The sequence below is a fragment of the Myotis daubentonii genome, chromosome X, assembly GCF_963259705.1.
Source record: "Myotis daubentonii chromosome X, mMyoDau2.1, whole genome shotgun sequence".
Lineage (NCBI taxonomy): Eukaryota > Metazoa > Chordata > Mammalia > Chiroptera > Vespertilionidae > Myotis > Myotis daubentonii.
This window is the reverse complement of record NC_081861.1, coordinates 65,454,039-65,471,737: the sequence shown is the minus strand read 5'-3', so window position 1 is coordinate 65,471,737 and position 17,699 is coordinate 65,454,039. Positions and strand designations below refer to the sequence as shown.

Here is a 17,699-nt window from a genome sequence, read left to right as displayed (position 1 = left end):
CCAGGTTTATAGCTGGCGAGCACAGCTACGGCAGCAGCAGCGCTACCAAGAGTGGTGGCAGTGGCGGAGGTGGCAGGCGCAGTGTGGCCAGGATAAATAGGAGCAGTGGGGCGCCCAGCCCTGGCTCGGGCTCTTCCCAGCAGCTTACTGCTTCCTGCACTGCTACATCCCTTAGGGCATATTGGACTGTGGGATTAGGCCTGGCTGAAACCCATAGTCCTACATCCCCTGAGGGGTCCTCGATTGCAAGAGGGTGCAGGCCAGGCTAAGGGACCCCACCGGTGCATGGTTTTTGTGCACTGGGCCTCTAATACAATAAATAAACAAAAGAAGTGTCTAATAGAAACAAAATAATGGGAGAACTATAAAAAGATGAATTTGTTATCAGATGTGTGAATATCTGTATTTCATATTTTAAAAACACAACAATTTTGAATGTCAAGATGTCTGAACTGGAGCCATGAGTATGAGAGTTTGAAGTAGAGTGAAATTGAAGAGGTAAAGCAACTGTGAAGCAAGGTTGTTGAGAGAGCTAGTCACATGGTCACCAAGGCCATCTTTGAAGATGACAGGACCAAATATTAATATTATATCAATATCATTAAGAAATAAGATTTTTGCACTATAATTATACATTTAAATATATGCCCACCCAGAATATGCCATGTTATCTCATGGTAGTTCCTACAAAAATATATTTAAGTTTTATTATTTTTCCCATTTTTATGGATGAGGAAACCAAGGATCATAGAGATTACTCAGTTCAGTTCACACAGCTAGTGAGTGGTAGAGCTGAGCTGTCTGATATGTTTTCTGATATGCAATCATTAAAAATTGATGAATGAGCCCTAGCCAGCATGGCTCAGTGGTTGAGCATCAACCTAGGAACCAGAAGGTCACGGTTCGAATCCGGTCAGGGCACATGCCCTGGTTGCAGGCTTGATCCCCAGTAGGGGGCGTGCAGGAGGCAGCTAATCAATGATTCTCTTTCATCATTGGTGTTTCTCTCTCTCTCTCTCTCTCTCTCTCTCTCTCTCTCTCTCTCTCTCCCTTCCTGCCTGAAATAAATAAAAAATATATATTTTTAAAAAATTGATGAATGAATCAATGTTCTAAACTATAAATTCCCTTAGCTTTCATGATCTCTCTTAGCCTAACAAGTGTGTGTGTACATGTGAGTGTGTGTACATCTCTATGTATCTATCAATTTAATCAGATTTTACAAACTCAAATGTTTGATAAAATAAATCAACACATAAAAGAATAAATAGGAGTATCTCAGCTCTAAAATCATTTTTATACTCTCCCCTTATATATTTAGAATTCAGGTTTAAAATATTAGTTTTTGCCATGATGAAAAGAAATTATAATAGACAAGTAGCCTTTGTCTAGCTGTAAGAATTGGATCCCACTCCCCAAATCCATGCAAGCAAATAATATGGAAAGAAATATTTAAAATAAACACACTTCTGAACATGTTTGTTTCACATTGAATCAGATTTATAGGCACTTATATTGTTGTTTTGATTAAGTTGTGCCCAGCACCATCTTAGCAATTGCAACCATAAACAGAGAACATAATCAACTACAACTGTGTATGTTTCTGAAGAAAAATAAAACACCAAAATCAGGTGATAAACATCTGGCTTGAGGATAAATTGAAACAAGTCCAGCTCAGTTTTCTGATCCTTTCTAACAAATAAGAGCAAGGACCATAGAACTTCTTCCTGTAGTTCATAATTAGGCAAAATAGAGAGAATTTACATTGTTTTGCACTCTGATGAATCCAACAAGATCATCACCTGACTCTAAAAAACAGTTGGCATCAAATATTTGCTTTAGTTAATTTATCTAATTTTAATTTCAAACCACAGCTGTGAACTCAAGGAAGGTAAATATATAACTGAACTACTATGTAGGTTGGAAAAAATATCTTTATATACACCTGTGAATCAGAATAAGAAGTACCATGCTGCTCTTCTAATCCCCCCAGTTGCCATGGGTACCATTTTAATGATTTATTCTACTGAAAACTTCCATATCATTTTAGTATCTGTCATGTTATGTTAATGGAATTGACCACCCGTCCCATTAATTTGGGATTTCTTGGCATGCAAATAATTAATAGCATACTTAATAATAGTAAAAATGTAATTGCTTTAAGTAAATTTTTAGCATTGTCATTAACACCATCAAGGACTTAACCTTCAGAATTAGCATAATGATACTTTTATTTAATAAGGACTTATTCACTTTCAGAAATGTCAGAGCAAGAATAGTTTGATAATACAATGCCCTCTTCCTGCTGTCATTCAGAGGATTAGTAGCAGCCCTGACCTTTTATTACATTCTGATATATCTAAATATTCCTGTCCAGCAATGCATATATCCGAGGAAGCAAAACAATTACCAATTCTAAATTAGGATTCAGTAAAGTTTTTCTGTAAAGGCTCATATAGTAAGTATTTTATGTTTCTAGATTGTCAAGTCTCTATCACCACCACTTAACTCTTGCATTGTAGCACAAAAGTAGCCAAAGGCAATAAGCAAATACATGGATTTAGTTATGTTCCAATTAAACATTATTAACAAAAGCAGGTAATGGGCTGTATTTGACCCTCAGGCTACAGTTTGGTGATCCAGTTTCTATACCCTTTTGGTTATTCTCTTATCTCTTCTGATTAATGACTCATTAATTTATCTAAATGTACTTATTTTGTGAAAGAGTTGATATTTTCTACATACTCAAAATAGTTTCATAGTTAACTTGTATGTGTGTATACATTTAACTATTTCAGCAGAAATAGCAGTAAGTAAATACTGATTTTTAATATATATATTTTTATTGTTAATAGTATTATAGATGCCTCTCCCCCCCCCCCCCAGTTTTCCTGCCTCCTTCCAGCCCCTACCCACCCATCCCCAGGTCTTTACCACCCTATTGCCCCTATCCATGGGCTATGCATGTAAGTATGTAAGTTCTTTGGTTTATCTCTTCCCCACATCCCCACATTAAGGTATGTCAGTCTGTTCCATGCCTCCCTGCTTCGGGTCTTATTTTGTAGGTCAATTCACTTTGTTCATTAGATTCCACAAATAAGTGAGATCATGTGATATTTGTCTTTCTCAGGTTGGCTTATTTGACTTAAGCAACATATTTCCCAGGTCCATCCATGCTGTCCCAAAGGGTAAGAGATTGATTTTGAGGTTGAAGTGTCTGAGTTCTAATTATATATTGGCCAATGGCTGTCATGTATTTATAAGAAGTTTTAACCATTAATCAGTGTAAAATATAATGTTAAAAATTTACCAAATTATTGTAAAATGTTGAGATATGATGTATGTTACTTTAGTATAAAAAACAAGATCATTGCCCTAGCCAGTTTGGCTCAGTGGATAGAGCGTCAGCCTGCGGACTCAAGGGTCTCAGATTTGATTCTGGTCAAGGGCATGTACCTTGGTTGCGGGCATATCCCCAGTGGGGAGTGTGCAGGAGGCAGCTGATTGATGTTTCTCTCTCATCGATGTTTCTAACTCTCTATCCCTCTCCCTTCCTCTTTGTAAAAAATCAATAAAATATATTAAAAACAAAACAAAACAAAAACAAGATCATTGAGAGGTATCATAGTTCCAAAAATGGCAGTCTCATATGTGACAAAAAATTAAGAAAAATTTGTTGGATGTATGTTTATGGTACCTGTGATCATGCCTGTGCTATGGTAGATATTATGAGATTCATACAGGGTGAGGGAATCTATCAAAGTATTCCATCTTTTGCACCAAGGTTTTGTGTAATATGGAGTGCTCTGGCAAAGATGTCTCTATAGAACCCACAAAAGGAGCCCAAGAAAAAGAAAGTCCACATTTGAGTACATAATATACTAAAAAGCACCTGATACGTAAGAGAAAACTGCAAATACATTGGGGCCTTGACTTACGAGTTTAATTCATTCCATGATGGAGCTCATAACCCAAATTACTCGTATGTCAAATCAAAAAGTGAACGAGTGAGACAGGTGATGCTGGGCTGATGTTGTGGCGTTCCCTGTGACGTTCGCTGCGCCAACTAGCGGTGGGGTATTTGAAGCTGGCTCATAACCCAAATTTTAGCTCCCAACTCAAAGCAAAAAATTGGCCGAGAGACGGCTTGTATCTCGAAAAACTCGTTAGTCAGGACACTCGTAAGTCAAGGACCAGCTAAATCAAAAGATATTTGCTCCTTTACCACTGTAAACCCTGAGAAAGAGGACACCTACTAAGAAGGGCTCCTGGTGGCTAACTGGGCTCAATTAAAAAAACAAAACAAAGCAAAACAAAACAAAAACACACAGAGCCTAGCAGCGATTTCTGCACAGGGGCCTCTCCCACAAGCTGCACTGCAGGCAGAAGCCTGGCTCTAAACTGCCTGGCTCTGCACTGAACTGTCTGCCTGCACTGTGTTTCCACCATCTGAGCCAGCGCTTAGAAAGGAGTTCCTGGAATCCTATTTCAAACAATAGGACTGAGGTTTTCCCCACCCAAGTAGAGCTGTGCAGCTCTTGAACCAGAGTGGTTCTATACTGACCAAACAAGACAGTGCTGCAATGAGTTGGAGTCCTCATTTGCATGAGGACATACCAATCAGAGGCAGGGAATTTATGTCCATATAAGCCATCTCCCCTCTGGCTCAGAGAGCAACTTTCCCTTTCCACTGAAGACTAAAGACTGCGCTTCCCTGGCTGAGCTATAAAACAAAACAAAACACCACAAAGATGTCTGCTAGAACAGAGCAGAGCTGCCTAGCAGCAGCGGATCCTGACCCAGGCCATGTGGCCCTAGGGGTGCCCCACAGCAGTGCCATTTTTACAGCCCTGCCTTGTCACAATTGGGCGTTTTGCACTGAATAAAGTGTCTTCCTTTACTGCACCTTAAACTGGGGATTTCTGTTGGCATTGAATTGGCACCAACAACCATCTGTTGACAATACTCACCGTTTTCGGTGCCAAAGCAAAACAAGTAGTGACAAAGAAAGGAGATAAAAATTCACAAAAGAACAGAACATGTCCCTCCATACTACATGCTAGACCCTGAGCATCAAGTGAGAGGGACTTGAGGTGGGTAAAGTATGACTTATATGAAAATCGAAAGTTTTGATCTTATATTACACTACATTTTTAAACTTAAAATTTAGACAGTTATTATCAGAAAGAAAAACTGTGGCTTTCCCAATTTGCCATCAGCAAGCTTGAGATAGAGACTGGACTAAGTGTGTTTAAAGTACTGGTGCAAGAGGGATGATCCTGTTTTATAATTTTACCCCATCAAGGTTAGCCTGTTTAATAAAGTAGTTTAAAACGCATGTTCCTTTTTCCAATTAAATTATTGAATATCTTTCCTCTGAATTTCCTTCATTTACTCCTCCATAAACAATATACATGGTTTAGATATATCATTATAAAATTTCAGAGGATAGAGGGAGTGGGGTGGAGGGAGAGAAGATGGGAGGGAATGGGGGAAAGGAAGGGAAAAATTCACCTCCAAATGGACCTACTGTTTCATTTCCCATAAGCAACATTGAATATTAGAAGGAGGTAGAGAAATTCCTTAAAATGTCTCTCCCAGTGGTGCCTGAAATCTATTAGGGAATGCCTACAGTTTCTGGAGGATATATATCAAGCTGTTGGAAATCTCCCTGAAGATGCTTGAAATTGTCCAGTTGCCTCAAGTCTCCTTGCCGATTCCTGAAGTTTTCAGAAAAATCCATTGCATACACTGTAGGATCATGTGAGTCAAATTAATGGGAAGGGTCATTTCTATCATATGACTGTGAATGGTCTTGAATTCTCTTACTGGACAGCAAGAAAAAATTTACACCAAACTCCTGCATTTGTGCCTCAGATATGTCCTTTTAAATTTTATTTTTATTGATTTCTATTTTTTTAAGAGAGAAAGGAAGGAAAAGAGAGAGAAACATTGATTTGTCGTTCCACTTTTTATGCATTCATTTGTTTTCAGTAGTTGATTCTTGGATGTGCCCGGACCAGGGAAGGAACCCAAAACCTTGGCATATAGGGATGATGCTCTAACCAATGAAGCTACCCATCCAGGATCTCAGATATAAGTCTTAACAATACTTCTGTCCTCAAGAATCTTCGACCACTTAAACGTTCAGTGTGCATGACCTGTTCCTCTGACTTGAATTTCACCAATGCTTCTCCCAGACAAACTCCTTTGTCACCATAAAGCAAGTAAAATGTCATCCTCAGCAAGAGGAGAATTTACAAGGAACTTTTGTATTTTAACTTTTGTAACATCAAATGGGAAATATATGTAGTTTCAGGCCAGAACAACGTTCTTGAAAGTATTTTTGCAAAATGTGTGCAAGCCTCTGTTTCTCTATTGAAGCTGGTCTTCCCTTTTCATAACATTCAATGACCTTCAGCATTTGTTTTCTAGAAAATGGATCAACAAGACCTGGATGATATTGTAAAACAGTCTTATGTAAACCCAGACCAGTGTTATAGTCTTTCAGAGTCTTGAACGTCACAAAGGCATATCTTGTTCTTCTTTCATTTTTACATAAAAAAACCTAATCGGGCCTGTATGGCTCAGATATTGAGCATCGACCTATGAACCAGGAGGTCAAGGTTAGATTTCCAGTAAGGGCAGATGCCCAGATTGCAGGCTTGGTCCCCAGTAGTGGGCATGCAGGAGGCAGTCATCCAATGATTCTCTAATCATTGATCTCTCTCTCTCTCTCTCTCTCTCTCTCTCTCTCTCTCTCTCTCGTTCTCTGAAATCAACAAAAAATAAATAAAATAATCTGTTCATTAGTCAGATCAGTATCTCCAAATGAATTTAATACTTAGGGTCAGATCTTTTTAAGTGAACATAAAATCCAAGAGGGGAATAAGAACCTGTTCTTCTGGGAGGTTTTTAATGAGGTCTTTTTCAAAAATGTCTGTCATTTATTCCTCTTGGTGATGAATGTTCTTCAGTTCTCATAGTAATGTCACCCTCCTTAATTGTACTACCACCGAATTCTACCCGCTGTTGTTCTGAGCCTTGCATTACTTCTATAAATTTGGAACCCATGAAACTTTGATGACATTTAAGATCTCCTGAAACAACAGTACATGAAGCAAATTTTACTATGACATTACTAGTATTTAGACCTTCATAATGTTTTAAGAAAATTACCTCATTCAAACATAAACCAAAGAAAAAGACATGTACATCATCTTCATTTACTAAGAAAAACAAACTTGTAGAAAAAGTATTCTCTGTATTCAATGGCTGTGTCTTCTTTGGCCTTAAATCACCATGTCCTGTACCATTAGTATGAAACCCAACATCTTGTTTAATCAGAGTCATATCCAGAATTACTTGCTTCTTCTTTAATCCCCTCAACAAAAAGTAGATAAGCAGCCAGCCCCTGATGCCCCAGATCCTGGTCACTCTCTTCCTATGTGATCAGTTCTTTCATGTCTATAGTCTTCTGCATCTCGGCCTTACTGCTGAGAAAGAGCTCTACAGATGAATTCTTTATAAACCCTCCTACATGGCTTATAGCACATCTCACTTCCCCAATTTTCCCTCCAATTGTATGCACGTCTCCATCAGAAATAGTCAATCCTGTGAAAAAGTGACAAATATCCATAGGCCCCGCAATTAAAGGAAGCCCCAGCAAATGGATGACTACAACCATGCTGAGCTCAAATCACAGCAGTAATAACTTTTTTTTTAATTCTGTAAAAGCAACTTAACACTGCTGCCAAGTCAGACACACAAGGCCGGGGGTTGGGGGTCACTCTTCGCAGCAGCCCCTGAAGAAGAGCTACAGAGAGCCCTGGGTGAGCCCAGAGGAAGATGACGCGCACTCCTCCCTCTGCTCCAGACAAATGAATGTCTTTTACAAACTTCTTCAGAAGAGACTTGACGATATTTCTTTTCTACACCAGGGAGTAAACCAAGAGGAAAGAATATAAGAATCTAGAAACCATGAGATCTAATCCAGGAAAGCACTACAGGCTTAGATTCAACTGATTCAGTATGGAGGAGGAAGACACAGAGTACCAGAAGGGTCTTTATGGAAAAAAAAATCACACAGAGAATGATATGCTTGAGACATTAGAGCAATGTATCAATAAGGCAAAAATCCCAAAATACATGAAAAATGCGAAATAGTCAGTAGACATTCCTGCTCAAAATTGTACAGGAGAAAAATTTTAAAAAGACAAACTGTATGTTCATGAAAAGAGTTTTCCATGCTTATATGAAGGGTTAATTTCAGTTTTTTGGAGTTATTCTGTATACAAAGCACAGAAAACATACAGTTAGAAATTATAATATAAACTAGTGACCCGGTGCACGAAATCGTTGCATGGGCCAGGCCTGCACCCTCTCTAATCTTGGACCTCTTTGGGGATGTCCGACTGACGGTTTAGGCACGATCCCTCTCACAATCCAGGACCGCTGGCTCCTAATCGCTCGTCTGCCTGCCTGCCTGATTACCTCTAACCACTTCTGCCTGCCAGCCTAATCAGCCCCTAACTGCTCCCCTATCAGCCTGATTGATGCCTAACTGCTCTCCTGCCAGTCTGATTGCCCACAGCTGCCCTCCCCTGCCGCGACCTGCCTCCTCCGCCAGGACTGGCCTCCTCTGCACCACACAGAGCTGCGGGACCCCCAGGCCTCACTGTGTGGAGCAGACGACAGACCCTGCCTCCACTGTGCATGTGGCCATCTTGTGGCGGCCATCTTGTGACGACAGCGCGCACGAGGGCCATCTAGGCTTTTATTAGTATTGATGTAAGCAGAGTTCTGAAAGGCCTCTCAATTTGTTCCAATTTTTGAGGCATAAACATAAAATGGAGTTGTTGTTTTCCAATGACTACTCCTGAGTAGTCTCCAATTGTACCACCTTGAATATCACTGTCCTTTTGGGTATCAGATACTTTAATCAAATCTTTGGTAGCTTCTCTAATATTACATTCACTTTAAGCTTCTTAAATAGTTTCTCTTTTTATGTTAACATTTCAGTTCTGCTCACTTTAAAGCTTTAGTCTGAAACTTGCCTCAAATAATTTTTCTTCTACTACCCAATCTAAGACAAGCTATTCTGGTCAAAATTTCAAAGTGACTTATAATGTGCTTTATACAGGTACTCTTTCTCAGAATCTCCCTGCCCTCCTGCCTTCAAATTCTATATTGCCAAATGCCTCTTAATTTACTATCAATAGTAAGGTTAGCAGGGCAGCACCTTGGGCTGAACAAAGAAAATACTTTTTTCTTTCTAAATGGTTTCACAAAGCTGTAGGAGGTAAAGGTGAAGCAAAGCACTTGCCTGGACGATGATTATCACTAACTGTGCAGACACCACCATATCAGCAGAGGCCCTAATATCAGACAGATTCAGCTCAAACTAGAGAAAAGCAAAAGATATGTTTCTATCATTGGCATGCAATAGGAATCTCTTGGTTCTCTTTTGCAAACTCTGGGAGATCTCAAGAGACTGGGACAAAGTGGGGGTAGGACTACCCTTTTCATAAACTATGCTATGCTTTCTTTAAGTTCTGATGAAATGCCATATTCAAGACCTCCCACTGAGAGACCTTTCAGATAAATAAGCTATCACCTGGTTTTATATTTAAGCAAATCTATAAATTTCAGAGGACATATGCCAAGCAGCTTTCTTTTCTGCAAAGCAAGCAAAGGGAACTGCAAAGGATAAAAGTACCATAATCCTAGGCTCACAGAATATTCTTCCAAAAAGTGACATTTTATTTTATTCTGTTAGTGACATTATATTTTATTCCTAAGTTAAGCCTGGGAGTTCTGAATTTCAACAAACTTCTAAATGGGTTTCAAGATACTAAAGGACATTTCCCACAGGCATTTCCAAACTTTATGAATAGATCACTTGCATTGCCACCCTCATTGACTTCAAAAAATTGGAAGGCGCTCTTTTTCCTCCCTCATTAGGGCTAGAGGTGGGCAGGATGGTAACTGGAGAATGTGGGATGCTTATGGAAATCTGTGAGCCCTGTAGGAATGTGCTGGTCCTAAGCTGTATTTGCAGATGATCCCTCTCTAACAGGAATGTGAGCGGACAATGAGAGATATTTAATGCACTTTGGGTTCAGTTTCATCCACAGTCACAATTTTAGCACAGGGAAAAATATAACTCAATATATTTTTGCCATTACTAATGATTTACAAAAGTAAAATACAGAAGACAGAAACTAGTAAGTAGGAGGGAAAAGGGAAAGAGTAGGGTTGATAACAAATCTAATATTATAAAATATAGAGTCTAGAAACAGATACAAGTGTACTATATAAAGCTATAAAGGCTACAATAAATGAAATAATATTAACGATTTGATTTTCTTGGGTAGGGAAGTTTTGAAGAAATGTAGAGATATGTTATCAAAAAGCTCACCAATCATAACAGGAATCAAATGGGTAATGTTTAAAATGATGAACTAGGTAATATTGATATTAACATATTTTTTAAAGTTATGGAATAAGGCACCAGAAAAGCTAAAACCAAAAACAATTAAAGGTGCCTTCCCCCCACCCCCCCAGAAGCATGACTATTGGTGAGGGAGAATGAGACAGTATTATCGCTTTTTATTTTGCTCTCTTTTGTATTAATTATTTCTATAAGATGTATGTGTGGCATTTTTAAATTTAAATTACAAGACAGTGTTTATCTTGGCAATGAGGTCGTGAATCAGATACTATCATACAGTGATGTGGAACTATATACTACCATTACTTTTTAGGAGAAAATTTTTTGTTCTTATAAACTTTTATTATTGATTTTGAGAGAGAGAGAGCGAGAGAGAAAGAAGAAGAAGAAGAAGAAGAAGAAGAAGAAGAAGAAGAAGAAGAAGAAGAAGAAGAAGAAGAAGAAGAAAGAGAGAGAGAGAGAGAGAGAGAGAGAGAGAGAGAGAGAGAGAGAGAAACATCAATTTGCTGTTCCACATATTTATGCATTCATTGGTTATTCCTTGTATATGCCCTGACTGGGGATCAAACCCACAACCCTTGGCATGTCAGGATGATGCTGTAACCAACGGAGGTACCAGGCAAGGGCTAACATATACAGGTATTTTTTAATGTGACTTCTGATCTCCTCCCATCACGAGATAGAATCTATTTTCCCACATTATTTTATTTTATTACTAAAGACCGGTGAATGAAATTCATGCAGGGGTAGGGTCCCTAGGCCTGGCCAGCAATCAGGGTCAATTGGGGCCTTCTGGCTGCCAGCCGGGGCCTCCCTTCCCGTTAAAAATTCTTGGACAAAGCAATTGGTATTGCTTTGTCTTTGTTTGATAATCATTGTGTTTGAGGACCTTCAGATTAGACTGGTTCTCTATGAGAATGTCTTCCAAATTAGACCTTAATAGAAGACAAAATTATTTTGAATTATTCCCTTACATATGACCTAGTGAATATACGAATGGGAAGAAGATGGGACTACAATAAATTGGCTAGATTAATATTCTATTTCAGTCTTACTTGATTTGATGGAAATAACTGAGAATAAGCATTCAGGTGGTAGTCTACAAAAATAAACTTTAAAATAATTTTGTAGAAGATGTTACATATATATTCATGTGATTATATGGAAGAAAACTATATTAATTTGCAAGGTCAGAGAGTAATTATCAGAGTAGTGATTGGAGTGATTAATAAAAATGCTTTATTTCTAAAGTTGTCCATATTTTAATGTTGTTGTTGTTGTTTTTTAATCCTTACCTGAGGATATTTTTCCATTGATTTTTAGAGAGAGTGGAAGAGAGAGGGAAAGACAGAAAGAAATATCAATGTGAGAGAAACACATCAAGTGGTTGCCTCCTGCATGAGCCCTGACCAGGGCTTGGGCTGGGGAGGAGCCTGCAAATGAGGTACGTGCCCTTGACTATAGCTGAACCCAGGACCCTTTGGTCTGCAGGCCAACACTATCCCCTGAGCCAAACCAGCTAGGGCCATATTTTAACATTTTAAAAATACACCACGATATTCAGAAGCTGAACAAATTCTATTTAGAAAAAACATTCTAATATTTACAAAAATTAATAGTAACACAGAAATACACATTTTAAAAGTTTAGAACAGTTTCCATTAACATTTCTAAAGTATCATTTTAATAATTCTACTTAGTTGGAAATAAATACAAACATTAATATTTGATATAGTGGCATAATTTTAGAGGCATGACTTTCAAATAAAGAGTCATGAAAAAGCAGGCAGCCTCTCCCCCCCCCCCCCCCCCGGCCTCGCCCCCCATAGCCCAGCACTTCTGAGCATCCTGGTGGTGGGCGGGCTGGCCTCTCCTCCTGGGAAGGGGCGGGCTTCATCTGTAACAGAGGCCTGGCTTCCCCTTCCTCATCGGAGACCCCCCTACCCTGCCCTTCAGGGCCCAACCTGAGGCTTTTCCCTCTACTCAGGATACACCTCCCTGACAAAAAAAAAAAAGTCATGAAAAATTTCTAGAAGAAAAATTCAGTGATCACAACCAGAGAGGTTTTTTTTAAATGAAATGGAATGGAATAAGATAAAAATATTAAAGTTCACTTTCAAGTTTCATAAAAATTTTACTCCAGTTAGATACATAAAGAAACACACAAATGTATTTTATAGTTCATAGTCTGAACGCTATTCCTTGCTGTGGGTTCCAATAAAAAAAGTTGAAATTTCCTTATTTAGAAGACAACGGACCTTTACATTTTATGGAGGATCTGTGTGTGTGTGTGTGTGTGTGTGTGTGTGTGTGTGTGTGTACCCATTATTTGATAGTAGTATTATATATATCTTTTAAGAAAATGTCTGGTAAATGGTGCAAATAGTAAAATCATCTTTAATCTATATAAAAATCTATAATTTTTTCCTAGAGAATTACATTTGATATTTGTTTTTAAATGCATGGCAGATGCCTTATTGCTGGTTGCTCAGTGCCTGCTAATGCACCATGTGGAGATTATTATAGTACACGCTGAGCAAGTAGTCAGCTGGAGAACACTGGCAGAGAAATGGGTACCTCATGAATAAACATTTGCTTAAAGATCACATTATGTGTGACCACTTTTTGCAGCTGCTATGGTTAGGTCTTCCTTATAAATTAAAACAAAACCAAAGTGAAAAGTGCAAGATCATTTGTGTTTATAGATGATAAAATTTATGTAGCTATGGAACATATCTGTGTGATGGTGTTATCTGAATACCCTAAGATTAGAATGATAATTACATTCCTCTGAGGTTTTGGCTGCCTATCTTCTTTTCTAGGTCAAATCCTCAGGCGAGTAATGCAAAGAATTACGAAGTATAGGAGTAAATGAAAAGATAGAAGTCAATGGTAAAGTTATGACTGTCCTAAAATACTTCTACTCCTGAAGAAGCATTTGAAGGTTAAATTTCACTCGTAAGAAAACAGCTTTGTATTATATTGATTTTGAGTGACTTTCAGCAAGGTAAAATCTATAGGTGCTTGCTGGTAGGAGGAAGTAAAATTTAGGACAGCACAAGAAATAAGCACATTTATATTCATGAACAAATTTATTCTTTTTTTTACATAATGATGAGAATTTTGAATATCTTTTCAATAACAAATGCATTAGCATTATGGGCATGAGAAAGTATTACGAAAATGGCTTATAATTTTACATGATGTTTCTCAATGTAATTTTTAGATCTTTTGAATTTTAGCTTTTATGGGTGATTATTATTTTTTATTTTCTATTGCATTTATTGGGGTGACATTAGTTAATAAAATTATGTAGGTTTCAGGTGTTCTCCTTTATCCCAGTGCTCACATTCTTAATCTTTTTCTTCTTTGCTTTTTGTTTTATTTTATTGCAATTAGAGAAAATATTATCATTTTAGTTCATTTTTTCCTCTGCATCATACATGTATTCACATTGCATCTTCTTACACTCCAGTAATAACAAATATAAATTTTCTGGAAATATTTCCTATCCAATTATTTCACTAAAAGGATTACATGCTGAAAAGAAAAGTAAAAAAAAAAAAAAAAAAAAAGGAAGCATTTTTTTCTTAAATATAGCACTGTTTACAAAAATATATAAAATACCTACGAATAAACTTAACATAGAATGTGAAGGACCTATGCACTTAAAAATGCAATGATTATTAAAAGAGATTGAAAAAGACACAAAAAATCAGAAGATATTAATTATTAATATTCATATTTGGAAGAATCGGCATAATTAAAATGGCCATATTACCCAAAGAAATATACAGATTTAATGGAATTACAACTCAACTGTAATTAAATAATTGACATGTCCAGAAACACACACTAAGGGTTGGTTCCCTCACACTCCGGGTCTTCACTGTTGTATTAGACATCTGCGAAGAGAAACAGACATTTAAGAGAGTTAAAGATGACTCGAGAGGTGACAGCCCCTTGGAACTCAACCCACAAAGCAACACAATAGCCACTACACAATATCCCTGTAAATTTGTTCAGACTCTGAGGGTCTAAAGTTTAATTCAGAGGTTCCTTATGAGATTCCAGCAAAGCAGATTTAAGAGAGCCTATGTGATCAATTGCTACTCATTTTGTGTTCCTGTAAATAATCAGGCCAAATTGAAGCTGGATTTAATGCTGCAAATAAATTGGTTCTAATTTGGCTTTTGGATAAAAATGAGGATGACTTTAGGGGGAAACTGTGCTTCAATATAATTTATAATACATAGTTGCAGATATTAGATTCTAATTCAGTTAATTAATTTCAAAATTTTATTTGTCACTCATAAGCTGAACTGAATCTTCGATTTATTCCTTTCTCTATTAGGCATACTATAGCTCCTAGTCCCAATTTTTACAACTTTATTTTTGTCATGTCACATTTTATCTTCTGTCACTGGGTTTGTCTTATTCACATTTAAATAACTCTTTAGGATGTTACATATGCAATTCCTTGGATAAGAGCCAAGACTTTCATTGGTTCCACCACCCATTCATGGTCTTTAAAGCTTTCATTGAGAACCTCAGTAAGTCTTCCTGCTAGGTAATTAAAACCTTCCCTCCCTTTCTCTATTCTCCTTGAAACTGGTAAAGAGCAAATGAAAAATGTTGTCTTCTCTACAAAAATTTGTGTAACTTGGATTATGTCATGGTCTTTAAGAGTATGGTCTTTTATATGATATGTGTTTGTCTGTGCATTATATGTGGTGTAATATTCCTGATTGGCATAAAGAAAGTAAACGCATATATATATACACACAGTGGGGCCTTGACTTACGAGTTTAATTCGTTCCGTGATGGAGCTCGTTAACTCAAATTACTCAGTCAACTCAAAGCAAAAAATCGGCCTAGAGATGTCTCATATCTCAGAAAAACTCGTTAGTCGGGACACTCGTAAGTCAAGGCCCCACTGTATGTATGTATGTATATATATACATACATATATATATCCTATCTAATAAAAGAGAAACATGGTAATTAACATAGGACTGCTACCCTTCCCATTGACTAATCAGGGCGATATGCAAATTAACTGCCAGTCAAGATGGCGGCGGGCAGCCAGGCAGCTTGAAACTAACATGAGGCTTGCTTGCTTCAGTGACGGAGGAAACCAACGTTCCCCGCCTGCCTTGCCGACCTCTGAGCCTGCAGTTTGAAACATTGTAACAAATATAAAAGCTAAACAAAACCCCAGAAACCTGCTTTCAGCAAGCTGGGATCTCAGAGCTGGAGTTATACATTGTTTCGATTATAGAACACAAACAAACCAGATACCTGCTTTCAGCAGTGGAGGCCTAAGAGCTGGAGCCAAGCCTCAGAGCTAAAGCTGGCCCAGAATAAAAAATAAAACAAGAAAAAAAGGAGCGGCTGGGAGCTTCAGTCACCCGCCAGCCTGAAAACAGCCCTCAGCCCCTCACCCAGACTGGCCAGGCACCCCAGTGGGGACCCCCACCCTGAAGGGTGTGTGACCAGCTGCAAACAGCCATCATCCCCTCACCCAGGCTGGCCAGGCACCCCAGTGGGGACCCCCACCCTGATCCTGGACACCCTTCAGGGCAAACCAGCAAGCCCCACCCATGCACCAGGCCTCTATCCTATATAGTAAAAGGGTAATATGCCTCCCAGCACCGGGATCAGTGGAGCCGCGAGGCCTCGTGGCACCGAGATCAGCGTGACAGGGGACAGCGCCCAAAACCCTGATCGCCCTGCGGCTCTGTGTGTGACAGGGGAAGGTGCCCCAACCTCCTGATCAGCCCTGCTCTGTGCCTGATACGGGGGAGCTCCCCAACCCCCTGATCAGCCCTGCTCTGTGTGTGACAGGGTGCGGCACCCCAACCTCCCCTCCCCCACGGGCCCTGCTCTGTGTGTGACGGGGTAGAGACATAACCTCCCCATAGGCCCTGCCCTGAGTGTGAGAGTGGCGGTGCCCCAACCCCCTGATCGGCCCTGCTCTGTGGGTGATAGAGGGCGGTGCCCCAACCCCCTGATGGGCCCTGCTCTGTGCATGACAGGGCGTGGCGCCTCAACCTCCCCATTGACCCTGCCTTGAGTGTGACAGGGGACAGTGCCCCAACCCCCCAATCGGCACTACCCTGAGCATGACTGAGGGTGGCATCACAACCTCCCGATCGCCCTGCTCTGTGCATGACAGGGGGCGGCGCCCCAACTCCCCAATCGGCCCTGCTCTGAGCCCTACCAGGGGCTGCACCTAGGGATTGGTCCTGCCCTCTGCCACCCGGGAGCAGGCCTAAGCCAGCAGATCGTTATCTCCCGAGGGGTCCCAGACTGCGAGAGGGCACAGGCCGGGCTGAGGGACCCCCCGCCCCCTCGAGTGCACAAATTTTTGTGCACCGGGCCTCTAGTATATATATAAAGCAGGATCACATGGTCTTGGAAAATATTTAAAACCAGTTGAAGCTTGGCCCAGGCCAGTGTTTCTCAGTGGTTAGATTGTCAGCCCATTCATCAAAGGGTCATGGATTCAATCCAGTCAAGGGCATGTACCTGGGTTGCAGGTTTGCTCCATCCCCAACCCAAGTCAGGGCACCAGGGTGCATGCAGGAGGTAACCAATCTTTGTTTCTCTTTCATATTGAAATTTCTTTCTCTCTTTGTTTCTCTCTCTCCCCTCCTCCCTCCCTCCTTTCCACTCTCTCTAAAACTAAACTAAAAAAAAAAATTCTTAAGTGAGCATTAACAACAACAAAAAACTGATTTAAGTTTGATTGATGCCTTTAGAGTTATTACCATAAAACGTTTGTTTTACCCAGGTTTAAAAATAGTTTATGTTATGATCTTTCATTGAGTATGTTTTATAACCTTCCCAAGATTTAAATTTTAAGAGACTTTTTCTTAAACCTAGAGATGACTTTGAGTTATTTCAATAGACCACTGGAATACCTCAAGGATTTATTCTCTTTCCTTATAAAAAGAACTAGAAGCCCAGTGCATGAAAATTTTTGCACTGGAGGCAGGGTGGGTAGGGTCCCTAAGCCCAGCCTGTGTCCTTTTGCAGTCAGAGAGCCCTCAGGGGATGTCCGACTGATGGCTTAGGCATGATGCAAGGAGTAGACCTGAGCGCAGTTGGATAGCCTTAGCACTGCCATGGAGGAGGGAGAGGCTCCCACCACCACCGCTGCACTAACAGCCATCAGCCCGGCTTGTGGCTGAGTGGAGCTCCCCCTGTGAGAATGCACTGACCACCAGGGGGCAGCTCCTGC

General features: G+C 39.6%; 1 pseudogene; it reads right to left on the bottom strand.

The window, feature by feature from the left end:
* Positions 1–5,534: 5,534 nt before the first annotated feature.
* LOC132223520 (RNA-binding protein 12B-like) lies at positions 5,535–7,687 on the bottom strand (annotated as a pseudogene).
* Positions 7,688–17,699: the final 10,012 nt, after the last annotated feature.